This window comes from Tauraco erythrolophus, chromosome 1 (assembly GCF_009769465.1).
Source record: "Tauraco erythrolophus isolate bTauEry1 chromosome 1, bTauEry1.pri, whole genome shotgun sequence".
NCBI lineage: Eukaryota > Metazoa > Chordata > Aves > Musophagiformes > Musophagidae > Tauraco > Tauraco erythrolophus.
The window spans coordinates 90,450,999-90,466,247 of NC_141465.1; positions in this window are offsets into that span (position 1 = coordinate 90,450,999).

Below are 15,249 nucleotides of genomic sequence, written 5' to 3' on the forward strand. Positions count from 1 at the left end.
ACCCTATGTAAAGCTTGAACAGGAAGTAATTTGAAAATCCAGACGACAGAGACGCAACCCAAGCAGTCTTGAATAAGCCCACAAAAAATGAATGAGCTGAAAGGCTCCATTTGGTTCCTTTTTGTCATGACTGAGTGGGCAAAGTAAGAAGAAAACCAAGAAGTCTAAATAAAGGAACAACATTGTTTTGAAGTTTCCTTTTTTTTTTTTCACCCCAAGGATAAAGTTTATAATTTTTGTTAACAAAATAAAAATTCTATTAACTACATTGCCTCCTGTATAGGAGGACCAACTTTTGGCGAGGAGAAAAGCGTCTATGAGTAAGGCCCAAGATTTTGCAGCCAAATGTTAAAGGCATTTTTTTTTTTCATTTGATTCCCACTGTTAGACCAATTCATTACCTGGTAACCCCAGATATTTCCTTTCATGTAAGGAGAGCACCCAGTAAGAAGATGTGGCTTTGTGTCCCACAGAGAACTTGGACAAGTAGTAGGAAAGCAGAAGACAAGGACTTTGACATTTCTTAGCCTCTCCAGTAAATCAGTGCTACTGGTAAGGAGTGAGAACTGAGCTGCATGCACCGGTGAGTGAAGTGGACAGAAAAAAGTGGATGAGACTCAATCTGCTGAGCAGGCCTCTGAGGAGGGCAAACCATTGAAGCTGAATGAGTCCCTACTATGAGTAAATAGGTTTTAGTGAAACCAATACATGGAAAGACTTTCTTCAGGTGCTGTCCACATACCCCAAAAACATTGAATTAATGGTATGGTTTCAGCTCATTAAAAAACAAAAATTGCCTCAAGTTTAGCTCAGTTCCCCTGCATAGATAATTGTAGATAATTCTTGGCTTTTTTTTTGCAACATGCAGCGTAATCCCAGAAAGTGCATTCAAAACTGTGTACAACCACTCATCTATAAAAACTGGAATATGCAGTCAGTTCAGTGGGGTCCAGAAAGCTATTTAGCTCATAGCAAGAACAACCTTTCTACCTTGTAAGAAGATCTACCACATAGCTCTCTGGACCTCACTAACTGTGTTGGCTAAAACTCCACTGACCATGCTGGTTTCTCAGACACTTGGCTTCCATGCTGTACTCGCAGCGACACCTAAGTTCAGGTGTCTACAACGTGGAGCTGAATCCCACTCCTTCAAACTGTCATTTGGGGCTCAGTTTAGTTGCCTGGACTCTAGTCTTTAGGGATTTCCAAGGTGTTGTGAAGCATCTCACACAGCCTCCAAAACATCCCAGTACTCCTGTGCCCTATCTGCCAGCCCCATGCAATTTCCCTGGCTGCCCTGGGAAGTCCAATGACACCAGACATTTAGCGTTCATCAAACAGCACTAGACACCTAAGCTCAGGCACCTGACGTGAACCTTTAGTTTGCATAGACACAGTCTACATCAAAAAGGGGAAATATCCAGCCAGATTGCATAGTCTCACTTGTTAATGATATTCTCTCAGCTTTGTGGCCCTTGCTCAGACAATGATTTCAGGACCACACATTTTTTCCCATCAAAATCCTTAAAAAAATGTTAGTTAAACTGTAGTTTGATTTCTTAAATTGTCTAAGGGGGAGTCATACCATTTTTTCAACCAGTGATGCAGAAGTTCTCCATGTGCCAGCCAAGTGCCTGCCCAGCAGCACAGGTCTGGGCTCCACAGTGTCCCTCCCCAGGCTCCCACACTCAGGTTTCCAATGGGGAACTCACCAGCCTGCATAGAAAATGTTAGGTTTTCTCTTCCCTTCTTACTCCATGCCTTCTGAGATTGAATAGCAGCCTGGTGAAGGCAGTGGGATGAGAGGGAGGAATGAGTAAAAGCAGCAGGTGACATCTGACAGACGGTTCAGATACTGAAGCACCCTGTCTTAAGTCGCAGTGGTGTTTCTCCGGAGTTGTCAGTGGCCCTTTAAGTAACCCAATCTGTTCTTGCTGCTGTTGAGATGGCTACTTTAAAACAAAAGGCTTTGTCAGACATAATCCTTCCAGTTTAAAATAGAGACAAGTTAAACGAGTTCTATATTTTGCTTCTTTAATCCGTTTCCTTATGACCAGCATTTATGGGAAAGCTTTAAACTTTTAAACTTGCAACTCGTAAGATTTCAAGCATCATGGATGCTTGGCTGTTACACTGAAATAAGAACTGTTACTCTGCAGCTGTTGTTGACATCACAAAAAAAAACTTACTGAAGTCTCAAAACCAAATAAAAATATTTTTATTAAGTCAGAATAATACAATGTTTCACATTATGCCATTGGCAATCTTACAAATAGTCAAGGACCTGAAGTTTGTTTACTTGAAGGGAAGATATTTTTTAGGATTCTATTACTGGGGACCTGAGTGGCCTTATTTGAATACTGTGTTTTAACCTTGGCCAGCAACTAAGCCCCACACAGCCACTCACTCTCTCCCCCCAGTTGGGATGGGGGAGAGAATCGGAAGAGTAAAAGTGAGAAAACTCCCAGGTTGAGATAAAAATGGTTTAATAGAGAAAGAAAAGCCACACACGCAAGCAAAGTAAAACAAGGAATTCATTCACTACTTCCCATCGGCAGGAAGGTGTTCAACCATCTCCAGGAAAGCAGGGCTGCATCATGCAGAATGGGTACTTGGGAAGACAAATGCCATCACTTCAAACGTCTCTCTCTTCCTTTTTCTTCCCCCAGCTTTACATATTGAGCATGACATCATACAGTGTGGAATATCCCTTTGGTCAGTTGGGGTCAGCTGTCCCGGCTGTGTCCCCTCCCAACTCCTTGTGCACCCCCAGCCTACTCGCTGGTGGCATGATGTGAGAAGCAGAAGAGGCCGTGACTCTGTGTAAGCACTGCTCAGCCATAGCTAAAACATCCCTGTGTCATCAACACTGTTTCCAGAACAAATCCAAAACATAGCCCCATACCATCTACTGTGAAGAAAATTAACTCTATCCCAGTCAAAACCAGCACAGCTGATAAGTTACCCAGCATGTTTTCCAAAGGTCTTATTATTTAGAGCCGATATAGTTAGGTTTATATTTATGAGTGTACTCAGTGGCATATTCATAATTTCCCACTTAATTTACTTACAGGTCTTACTAAGTTTATGAAACAAAAAAACAAGTGTACAGTGACAGACTTGGGTTTAAATCAAATACATATACACATACTCTCACAAATGAGATCAAAGCAACAACTTGGAAAATCCATCTAAAACTCTGTTTTGATCCCTTTGAATGAACCCATTTGCACTAACCACTGTGTTCAGAGAATAGAAATACCTTTTATTTTTTTCAGCTATCAGAGTAATGAATAAGAGGAATAATCTACTAAAGGATCAAGAGCATTCTCCACCTGAGACCCCTAAACAAAAACTAGATGGCCCTTTGAAAAGACATGTCCCAGCTAAACTGCCTGCAACGCTGGAGATTTGCTCATCTCTTTGTTACATTCTGTTTTCTTTAATCAGCTCCTGAGGAAGCTGCTATTGCTGTATTCCTATGTTGTGTTCAAATTAAAAGAGATGAGTCAAAATAGATCAAAGTGACTGATGGATAAGTAGTCACAGCATCTTGTTTAGAACATCTCTTTTCCTTAAACAAAATTGATTCAGATCTTGTGTGATAAATAAAGTGCGTTCCACAGAATCTGCTGTTCCACAAAGGGGTTTTTTTTCAGGATGGCTCCATGGTATTTGAAGTCCTGCCTCCTCCTCCTAGACATCAGTGAACCTCATCCTTTCCGTGGTCCTTAAGCAAATTTTTTTGTCTTGAATGCTCCTTTAGAGTTCCTTCTCTCCTGACTGGTTTTTCCTTTTGAATACCAAAATACACCCAATTGCCAACACCCTTGCTGTATTTAACAGAGGGCTGGCTGCTGGGAGCTATTAGGCATACAGAAGTTGTCAGTGCTCACTGCTTTGCAGAATCAGGCCAAACTTTGTATGCTACCTTGTGATGAAATGGTCACTGTCCTCTTCAGAGGGAAAAGGTTGACATGAATCAACCATGCACCCAACAGCAGCCCCCAGCACCTACGGAGAGGACAGCAAGAGATGGAGTCAGGTCCTTCACAGTGGTGTGTGGCAGGAAAACAAGAGGCGGTGGCCTTAAATTATAAAAGAGGAGGTTCCGAGTGGCTGTAAGGAAAAAAAATCACTGTGAAGATAACCAGCCCTTGGAAGTTTTCAAGACTCAACCAGATAAATCCCCAACACCCTGATCTGAGTTTGCGTCTCACCCTGCCTTAGGCAAGAGGTAGGATGAGAGACCTGCCAAGGTCTCTTCTTACCTAAGTGATTCTGTGATTCCGTATCTATTAGGAGCACATTTCCAGGTTGTACGTGTATATGAGTACAGTATCTGAGCTACAGACGTATTTATCTTTGCCTGAAACACTGCGGCGATTATCACAGGGTGCAGAGGAAGACTTTGTATTTTTGTATGGGCAACGTGAGGACAGAAGAAAGCTATATTCACATCATCTACGTTTACTATTTTAGATGTGTAGCACAGGTGCAATTTAAAATACCTAAAGTGAGGGGCTTGTGATCTTTATATAATCTTGGCAAAAACAGGTGCCTCCAGAAGGTGATCAGAACATCTATTTTGGATTCATAAAGCTAGCGTCAACGTCTCCTCCATCTTCAGGCTATGGATGTCGTTGATTTGGATGTATATACGGATATAGATGTAGTTCTCTCACTCCTTTCACACAACTAGTAGCTATATATGGACACTGTTATTTTGATCAGCAACTGGAGCTGAGATGTAATATGTTCCTGTTGGCTGTTATATTTTCAGCTGTATCGGAGAGATGTGAGTAATATGTTTATTTTGTATGTCAGTAATTTGCAGTTTGCATTCCACAGCACTTTCTGCACGTTTTTAGATTTCTCTTTTTTATCCTGGATGTTTCGTAGAGCGGCCTGTTGAGAATTTAGCTTTAGGACGAAGATACTTCTAAAAAATAAAGAAAAAAGCTTTACACGCACAGATAGCTTTAGAAAGTAACTGGTATGTGCATATGTTTGTTTAACCCCCTAATGCAAATACATACATTCTGAAACGTATTTTAGTCCACCAAGAAGCTAAGAGCAGCTCTCAAGATCACATGACAAGCAAAACATTTGTTAATCAGAAAAATTACAGCCTATTCATACTTACTGTTTGATTATTTCCACTCTGACCTCAAAGATCCCATTGTTGATTGAACTAGTTATAGTAACTTCTATTTATTTTTACAACTAGCTATTATGAGCGCAAACTATCCTTATCTCCAAGTGATTGATAGGCACATTAAGAAGCTGTTCAACAGGTTGCTAGGTTTGAAGAAATGCTTAAATCATGATTAGTTATTCCTTATCAGCCAAGAGTGGGAGCTAAGCTCAGATAAATACACGGTGACGAAAATTAAATTTTCAACGTCAAGTGCTCTCTCACTCTTTTCTGTTTGCTATCGTTAAGCAGAGGTGCAACAGCTTCCTTTCAGTTTTATTTAAGCAGCATTTGGGCTTTCTTGGCAAACTCAGTTGTCATGTTAGTGTGCTTACGAGAGCCAAAAATCTTGTTCAACGATAACTTTCTTCAAGGCCTCTATGTAGCTTTAGTGAGTAGAGAGCTGTGAGTTATACAAATATATATTCAAACTTTCTTCAATTAAGAATTAGAAATAAATAACTTTCATGAGTGAACATGTGTGGAGATGTTAGACTCGTTAAAATTCTCACATGGGGATTTATAGCTTTACTTGTGCTATTCAGAATAGCGTTTATATCAGCTCAGGCCAGCGTGCAACCTGTGGACAAAAAAAAAAAAACAAAAACAGAAAGGCAGCTATAGGCGGTACTGCGGTTTTAGTAATATAGTGAAGTCTCCCATATTAATAGTCTGCAGATAACTCGCACATTTTAGGTACGTTTCTGCCTTTATTCTCCAACGTTTATTACTCTGGGTAACAAGCAGTGTGATTTGATACAATTTGTGAACTCAGTATATGGGAAGAAGCACAACTTAAAAGACCAGAAAATAAAAAAGAACTCAGCTCATAAGTTCTTGTTTTTGGAAAAAGGAACTGGAAAATTCAAAGTCAGCTGTCTCAAAGGAGGGCTGTTTTAACATATTTGTCAAAATGTGCTCTACTCACTTTCTACTCCTTGAACTGTATTTGTAAATAAAGTCACAAAGCATGAACTGACAATCAAGTTGCAGGAGATTTTCTGCATGCAAGGTTTGCCAAAGCAGAATATTTCCTTCTCCGGTTTTAAACCACAACTACTCCAAACAAACTCTTCACACAATTAAAGGGCAGATGAGAGCAGGGACAGAGAACTAAGTGAAGATATCGATCTAAAAGCTAAAAAATGTTTCTGTTTTTTCTATCAACATCCTACAAAGGGTGAAAGGGCTGAGCTTTCACTCCAGTTTACCCTCAGAGTTAAGTGAAAGGGGGAAGGGAAAGATGGTTTTCAGGTGGCTCTGAAGCTATGAGATGCTCCATCAAAACCTCAAATGCTTTCAATTTGTTTTTTTAAAAAAAGAAAAAAAAAGAAGCAAGCGAGACAAAACCTGAAGGTGACATGTTTGCATCTGAGGTGATAAGTCCTTGAGTAGGACTGTGTGAAACAACTCGGCAGCAAAGCCTTCATGGGAAGCACAGAACCCAGCCATGGCTCTCTGCTTGAGCTGCAGGGCTCGGGGCACATGGAGCAGATAAGACAACAAACACCAAGTCTGGCTGAGAAAGGACAGGGTAGCAAATTCCTCTGTGCTCGGTACCTTGCAGTTAAAGTACTTGGACAAGGTTGGAGACACTGCTTCCATCCCTTTGTGTGCCTGAGGAGGTAGAGGAAGGTCACATATCTCACATCTTCTCACGGACATCCCTGCAATCAGCCAGGGATATCCAAGGTATGCGGATGAGCTTTCTGAACCTTACCTCAGAAACGGTCCCATGTTGAACAGAATAAATAAATATTCATTAAGCCAGGCAGAGAAAGATAAACAGAAATGAAAGAAAACACAATGCTACTGCAAGCAAGGGCTGCCAGGCAGGAACGAGAGAGCTGAGTGCCCCAAACGGTCCTGCATCAGCAAATCTGTCATAAAAAAAGCAGTGACGAACTCATTAGAGGTTATGGTCACCTCTAGTTATCACAGAACCACAGTTTCCAGGGTTCCCATATTTCCCCATGAAAACACACAGCAACAGTACGTAGGAACCCTTGCTGTGAGTCAAACACTGTTCATGAAGTCACCAGAGAACTGCTGCACCACAAACTAACATTTGCACTGAGGTTAGAGATGTCTCTGTGAGCGGTTGGCCTGTGAGGCTCATGTGATGATGGTGTTTCGGTAGGCAGCCCCCCTTTTCCAGCTTTCCAGCCCAAGTGGCTGGGAGTCCATATAGAGGTGGCCAACTGTAAGTAAGTGGCTCTTAACTGCAGCCCGCACCCAGGTTTGCACACACATCTCCAGCTCCTCAGCAAGATGCCTCAACCATTCTGCCATCTAACTGGTAAAAAACAAATTATGTTAACAAACTTCCAGATTATCATCTCCTTAGTGTTGTGTGTTTATCTTATGCTTCTCCTTGTTTACAAATGTCAAGTCAAGCATATGTGGGACTGCAAGATCAAGGCAACGCTGGATTCTCCCACTGTGACCTGTTTGCCATTGCTTCCAGTGTTAGCACAGAGTGAATTAAAGCTCTCTGTCCCATGATCTGTGGACTTTCCATCCCTCCATGTGGCAGAAGAAAAATATTTTGACCCCTGGATCGTAAAAGCTTTTCTATGCTGTCAGTCTGCTCACCTTAGAGACATACTACCTTAAAGGAAGGAAGCTTCATAGGGAAATCACGGATGCAAAATCTGCCTTAAGGAAATAAGTGGGTGGCAGCATGTAATTAATAGAAGAAACCCTCCAGAAAATACTTGCTACAGACAGAACCAGTCTTTGCAGGAGACAGCCGTGACAAAATCCAAACCCTAATCTAATTTTTGTGGTATGCGCATCTGAAAATAAATAAACAAAAGCAATCTTAAGAATACCTCTCCCATTCAAGTCAGGCTAGAACCTGATACAGCCGTGGAACAAAGAGACTGCAAATTGCTTGGTTTTGATAGGACAGATCTAGCTGAAAGTCCCAGCTCTCCTTGGCCGTACTAGCCAAAGGAGCATGAAGGATTTGGTGTCTTTGGGTTTAGGCTGACTTGGATGTGGTATGTGACCTGGGCTGTTTCATGGTGTTTTATGTCAGTCAGTCGGTAGACTTCAATGGCTCCATCAATTTTCATACGCACATCAAAGGAGCCAAGGAATCACTGAGAGAATATGAAGCGTACGAAGCCTGAACGCAAGGAGCTACAGGAGAGACACACTGGGAAAGAGAAAATACAGAAATGGGAACGACAGCAGTTCATGAAGAGAATGAGACAGCCGTTGACCCTCAGTGAATGTCAGCCTTTTGGGCAGTCCCTGAGAGGGGTGTATGTGTGGAGCCCCTCTGAGGTCCTGGGTCTGGGAGCACATTCCAGCCACATCCTGGACTCCAGAAAGAGGTAAAACACAGCAGCTTAGTGTGAGTGACCACAGCCCGGGACCATAACTGGTCCCAGCAGGCAGAGCTGAAGTGGGGATCAGACCCCAGTGACCTTACTGAACGCATGGCTAGTGATCCTGAGGGTTCTGCCCTCCAGCTGTCCCTTAAAGGCCATGCCCAGGTGAGACTGACATTTAAAGAACTCTTTTAAATATGTCCTAGAGATACGGGAAACTGAGTGCTTCTCATGAGCAGTCGGGCCCACGGAGTCATCCTATGCGGAGAGGAAAAGTCTTTGTGTCCCAGGCTCACGAAAACACACAGCACCAGACGGTCATGTCTGTGGGTGTAGCCTGAACCTGGCTAGCAATAGTATAGGCAGTGGTGGTTTCTTGGATTACTAGCAGCCATGGTGCAGCCACAGATCCAGTGGGCAGCTCAGAAATAAACCTGTCTGGAAGAGAGGCTGGTGGTGAGAGCACACGGGCTGCCTTCTCCGGCTCCTTCCAGGAGGACACAGCGTAAGGCTGGTGGCTGGTGCTTGGGTCCATCGTCCATCCCTGCAACAGTGAAAGATCAGAGAGCAGAATGGTACAAGTCCCACAGAGTCCTGCCCTTTTGGAATCTCTGGGCACTGCTTTATCCACCCTGTTCTTTGCCTTCTGGCTTCTTCTCCCACCCATTTAGATCCCTTAGGAGCACAATTGTAGGCATTTCCCAGCTGAGGTAAGATTGCTTATAATCTAACAAAATGTAACAATACAGCCTGAAATTTTACAGGTGTCTATCTCTTGCAGAGTTTTATTTTTATTCCCTACTATTTCTGAAATTATTTTTTGACATTTTGGCATGTGAATTACTTCTTGAGCTTTTCTGTTAAACAGACCTGGGTTTTCATGTTTTCTAGACCGTCCTCAGAAATCCAGCAATGATGGTAAACCTCATTCTGTGCCTTTCTCTGTCCCTATGGAAATCTACCCAAATTCAGGAAACTGAAAAATTTTAAAATTTGAGGTCTGCGTTTGCTCAGAGTTTTGTCTGAGCAGGTGTTTTAGCCTGCTCAGGCTAAAAACCTGCAGTGTTATTGAACATGTTTGAGTTTCTCACAAGTTCCTACATGGGACCATGCTGCACAAACATGGTCCCAGGCACCGCACGCAAGTCTGGGCAGGTACCTGATTCTAGATCACCTGTGCAGGACTCTGGTCTCACTGTGTAGGTAAAATCGAGTTCTTTGCTCACACTCTGATCAACACTATGTCCAAGGTATTTGGCATCAGCCCTTTAATGACCATGCTATAGGATCCTTTTCAGACCAGAGGTAGAAGCATGGCCTCTGTAGACCCAAGCACTGAGTGCCCCCACAAAGCAACTGACCTAGAGTAAAGCAGACTTCCTTCATGTCTTAGTGGCTGGTAGCAATGGTTAGGATTGGAAAGGGATCATGCAAGAGAACCAAAAGCAAGAAACTTGTTTCTCCTGCATCCTCTGGGATATCATTTCTGGGACCAAGGCAGCAGGAAGAGAAAGCAGAGATGTGGTTTGAAGGGCAAGATGATAAAAGTCAGACTAGAAGGTCAGAATGGGATCAACTGGGAGGAGAAGTTTTGTGAGATGGTCCCAAAGCAGGGAACTGAAACCGAGGCTGTCTGGGTGTGGAGACGGAGAGCGATGACTGAGTATGGAAAATTGGACTGGGACCTGGGACTAGAGAGCCAGTTAGCTGAGAAACAGCGGCTGCATCTGTACTTACTTGCTCTGCAGCATATCTTAGGGCCCTCATTTCCTGGTCATCCGAATTGTCAAGCCTGTTGGGACACGCTGCAGCTCCCATCCAGCACACATGTCCAGGTTTCCGTCCCAGCATGGAGCCAAGGCATGACTAAGCACACATCCAGACATGGGAACTGGGAAGCATTCTTGGGTCCAATGGTGTAAACACAGACAGCAAGTCTAGATAAGGAGCTTGAGAAAGAGGAAGACAATGACTACATGACCATGATTTGCTAATGGATATAAGTAGTTTGGGCATGAGGGAAGACTGGGCAGGATACAAAAAGACAATGAGATGAAGTGTAGGAGCTGCAAGTAGGCCTGGGGAGAGCGTGCCAGTGGCGTGGACATGGTATAGTGGCATGGAAAGACCAGCGGGCTGGGCATCGGGGCAAACCGCCTGACAAAGCCAAGAGGCTGGAGCAGTGTGATCAGGCTGCCCTCACAAGTCCTGGCAGAGGGCTGGGACCAGCTATGCAGGGAATCAGACATCAGGTGAGAGGCTGCACACAACTAGTGCCTATTTCTGACATTATCCACCATCCATTTAATCCCATTGTTTAATTCTTGCCCAAGTTGTTACATACAATTGGACATTACGATGCGTCTCCTCCAGTAAAAAAGATCATAGAGTCATAGAATGGTTTGGGCTGGAAGGGACCTTAAAGGTCATCTAGTTCCAACCCCCCTGCCAAGATACTTGGCTGGGTGATGATCTGCCTGGTTGTGGTACTTGCAAGTAGAACTTTCTTGCTAAATTAATGTATGCTTTTGCATCCATCTTAATTATGATTATTTTGGTCAGGGAGCCTGTTTTTTTGCTAGTCCTAACCTGAAATACTGAATACAGATTCTCTCACTTCTTTTTTATGCATCAAAAACATAGGTCAAGCCTTTACAGATCTCTCTGTCTAAAGCCAGTCTCTTGCACCTTTCTTTGATTGCTTTCCTGCTGCTCACATTATTCTTTAAAACATTTAAGGCTCTTTGTCCTCACCACTTAAACCAAAATCCTACTAGTCCTAAAAGCTTCTTTTAACATTGATAATAGAAACTGGGAATAGACTTTCCCAGAAACATTATGCTGAAAGCCTCAGCTCCTTTTTGTGGGATCACGTCCTTATATACAGCAGTCACAATGCATGTTTTGTCTCAGACAGGCTTTTCAATAAAATCGCGATGTAAATAACCTACCTCTGGACTTTATTCCACTACATTTTTTTCCCAGGTGCTCTATCTGCTTTGCAAATCTCAGGCTAGCGTCCAGTTTGCAATTCTTATATTGGTAACTGAAAAAAAATAAATAATTGTTTCCCAGCAAGATGCTTGCCAGGCCCCTTTTAGCAGTGGCAATAAGTAGTTTATGATCAGTTTCAACCGGCAAAGATTCCAATAAAGCTTTTTTACATCTCATGGCCTGAGATCAAGTCTTCCTTCTCTATTTGAGTGCTGTGACGTTTCATTTCTATAAGTACCCATGACACATGATCCACTGTATTGCTACTTCGCTGGTGTCCAACCAGCCAGGGCAGTTTTGCTGAAGCTTGTTAGCTGCTGGTGGAACAATTTAATCCTGGGTCTTCCTTATGTGAGGGGATTTGGGTATTGGTGTGGTAGGAAAGAGCAGAGGGAATGCAATGGTCCTGATGTGGTGAGGAAGAAGAGGTTGAGCCTCTTGCTGGCTTGGAAGAGGAAATCACCTTCCTGGTAGTAGGGTGGTGAAATGACCTCGGTTAGGATGGACATCCCACCACACCACCAGCCAAACTATGCCTAGAGCCACAGCTCCAACTAGGAGGAGAAAGAAAGGAGGAAAAGGCAGGCCATGAATGATCAGGATAATCTCGTGCTAGGGCTGGGAGATAATCGGGGAGGATGGGGAAAAGAGGGTGATTCAGGGCAAGGGAGATGAGGTGATGGGTTTTAGGTTGCTGCAGAAGTGAAGAGAGTTCCATCAGGACTATACAGAGACATCTTGATCGAAGGCCCAGAAGACCTGCAGTTCTCAGTCACTTCAGTGCTGAGAGGTTGATGGCTCTGAGAGTCAAAGTTTCAGCTAGGGAAAGAGACTTGTACCTCTAGATTGCTAATTTGTTTTCTGGTTTGAGTTAGTTTTGGTTTGCTTTTTTTTATTATTTATTTCAAAGGTTACAACCTTATCTGCAAGTTTAATCACATTACTGGAAGAGGTCTGAGCCAGTCCTGTCACAAAGATGTCTGGAGACAACTTCATCTTGCATTTAAAATCACAACATCTAGATTTTGGATGTCTGCTTTACTTCTATGCTCCATAACAGTCATTGGCTTCTGAATTTATTAGCTGAGACAAATCCAGTTTTCCCTTCTTCCAGTCTTCCTTTCCGAGGAGTCCTTGTACCCTTCCTTGCCTACCTGGGCAAGGCTACTAGGGATGCCATGCTGGTGGCAACCTCAAGAGTAGAATAATGTAAAATGTCTCGTGGACCTCTGAGTCCTTGGGAAAGTAGTCCTCTCACAAGCCTTTTATGCAAAAGCTGGCTACCACCATCATTATTCGTAATAAGCAGAAGGATCACTGGTTTTAGGCTGATTGTAGAGGTACCTTTAGAAGTAGGGCAGTACTAGCAAGCTGGCCATCTTGACCATCGTCCATGATTAGGCACCTAAGGTACCTTGAAATCTCAATTTAAAATCTTAATCTAGATCTAAGAAATTATTTAAAAGTAATTACAAGGGTTAGTATTTGCCTCAGAATCCAGACCTGCAGGTTCGGCTCCCAACTGGGCCACAGCCGTACCAGGTCTATCAATCAAGGTAGCTCTTAATGCTGTTATTTCCTCAGCCAGGATATTGTAGAAGCTACTTCACCAACTTTGGAACGTGCAGATTTTACCGAGGCTCCCACTTGAGTACTGTTAAAATGCTGTTGCCGTGTTCTCTTAAAACAACAGGCATCTCAGTCTAATGCAAATATTAGTAAAACGATTCCGATCATTTCCAAGTACGGCTGCAGGCGAGCATATTCTCACAGATGCCTGCTACGATGCAATGCAAGCAGCCTGGGAGCCAGAGGTCTGTGTGGCAACCGCTCATTTAAAAGGGCTGCTGTTAGCACGTCTCTCAGGTGGGCAGGCAGGCAGAGGAATAGCAGAAAATGCTGGAAGAGAAGGCATAAAGCCACAAGCAGACCTGTCTTTTGGAGAAGAGGGTCAAAGGAGAAGGTTGAAAATGAGAGGGCACCAAAGGAGCAGAAGAGGAGACTGATTTGGCAGCCCCTGCAAGAATGAAGGGAAGGGGCTGCCTGCACCTGTGAGATGACAAGGTGTTGAACTGCTCTAGCTCGAGAAGAGCCAATCAGCAGATTTAGGAAGAAGGATAAAGGCTGGGAAAAAACATGGATGCTGCTAGGAAAAGACGCCTTTATCACGGTGTCTTTCTCTACCATTTTGACTACTGAGTCTGCCCCTCCTTTGAGGTATTCTTATTTCAAGGTTTGTCAGTAAACGGGCAATGCTGCTTCTTGACAGGTCTCCTAAATCCTGAGCATCCTCTGAGAGATGTTGTCTGACAAAGTCAGCGTGGCTGGGTGCTAATCAATGGAAAGGTACCACTATGGCCACACTCAGGTATTAGAAATACGCTTACATGCCTAAAGGAGCCAGGTTGGTGTTTTTTTTTCAGCTCTCACCTGTCCAATGGTTTGTGGATTCCCAAGGTCAGGAGCAATAAAATATTAACATCTAATCTACCATATCACCAATGAAAACTATAATCTGGCCCATGACCTCACATGAGTAGCAGGCTGTTAACTAAAGAAAGGAATCAAATCTTCCTATCATAAATACTCCAGACTGTGACAGGTAAAACTCAGGTCATACGTCTCCTTTGAAGTTTTAATGGCCACTCCAATTTTATGATAAAGCCACTCACCTTATGTTTGTAGTAATTTTGCAAAGCCTGAAGCGGCTCTAGTCATCTTTGGTGCACAGTTCCCAAGGATAAAGCTCTCATAAAACTGCAAGCTTCAAAGGGATTAGACCTCTTCTTTTCTCTCCTTCTCTCTTTTTTTTTTTTTAAAAGGAACATTTCTGTAGATTTTCTCCCCTATTTTCTACATAACTCCCTCAGGACCCTCCCAATTGAGCCCCTCAACTAGAATTCTTCCTCAAGCTCTATCTCTCACTAAAATAAAATAAAATTAAATTAAATTAAAAAAAATAGAATAAAATAAAATAAAATAAAATAAAATAAAATAAAATAAAATAAAATAAAATAAAATAAAATAAAATAAAATAAAATAAAGTAAAATGCCTTTTCCCTTTTCATAGTAATAAGGCCATTTTCTGGGTAATTTCTGCTTTTTGTCTTTATTCTATTGTCAGTGAGGAGTAATTTGAAATAAATCAATAGAGCCTGTGTATTTGCATATTTCTCAGGCTCTAAGAAGGACCACATGCAGGACAACTGCTCCCCTGAATGCCGTTTTGTTTGTTTGTTTGTTTCCCTGCTTTTAAAGTCAGGGGGAAGCCAAGTTGAATCTGTCAAAGCTTGAACTCCAAAGCTAATGTCCATCTCGGTAAATGAAACAGTGCCGGGGAACATTCCCAGGCACTGGAAGGCAATTGTCTGTGCCGTTTAATTGTTAGCACAGTGCCTGGCATGACAGAGCCGGTGCCAACTTTCCCAAACAATTCCCAAGCACGGGCCAACAGCTGGCATGGGCCGGGGCCACACTCAACATGCAGTTTGGGTGTAGGACACGGAGCAGGGGGGAGGCCAGTAGTTTGGATGTGGCCATTTCCATCTCCATTGGCCTCAGCACCAGGGAACGGTCTCAACCACGCTTAATTTACTAGTACAGACACAGCGGTGGTTGGTTGAGCTTAATGCTTGTATAGCTACACGGTTGTGAGGAAAAAGCTGCTCATCCAGCTTCCTGGCATAAAGACAGTTATTTGCTCCCAGACTAATTTTA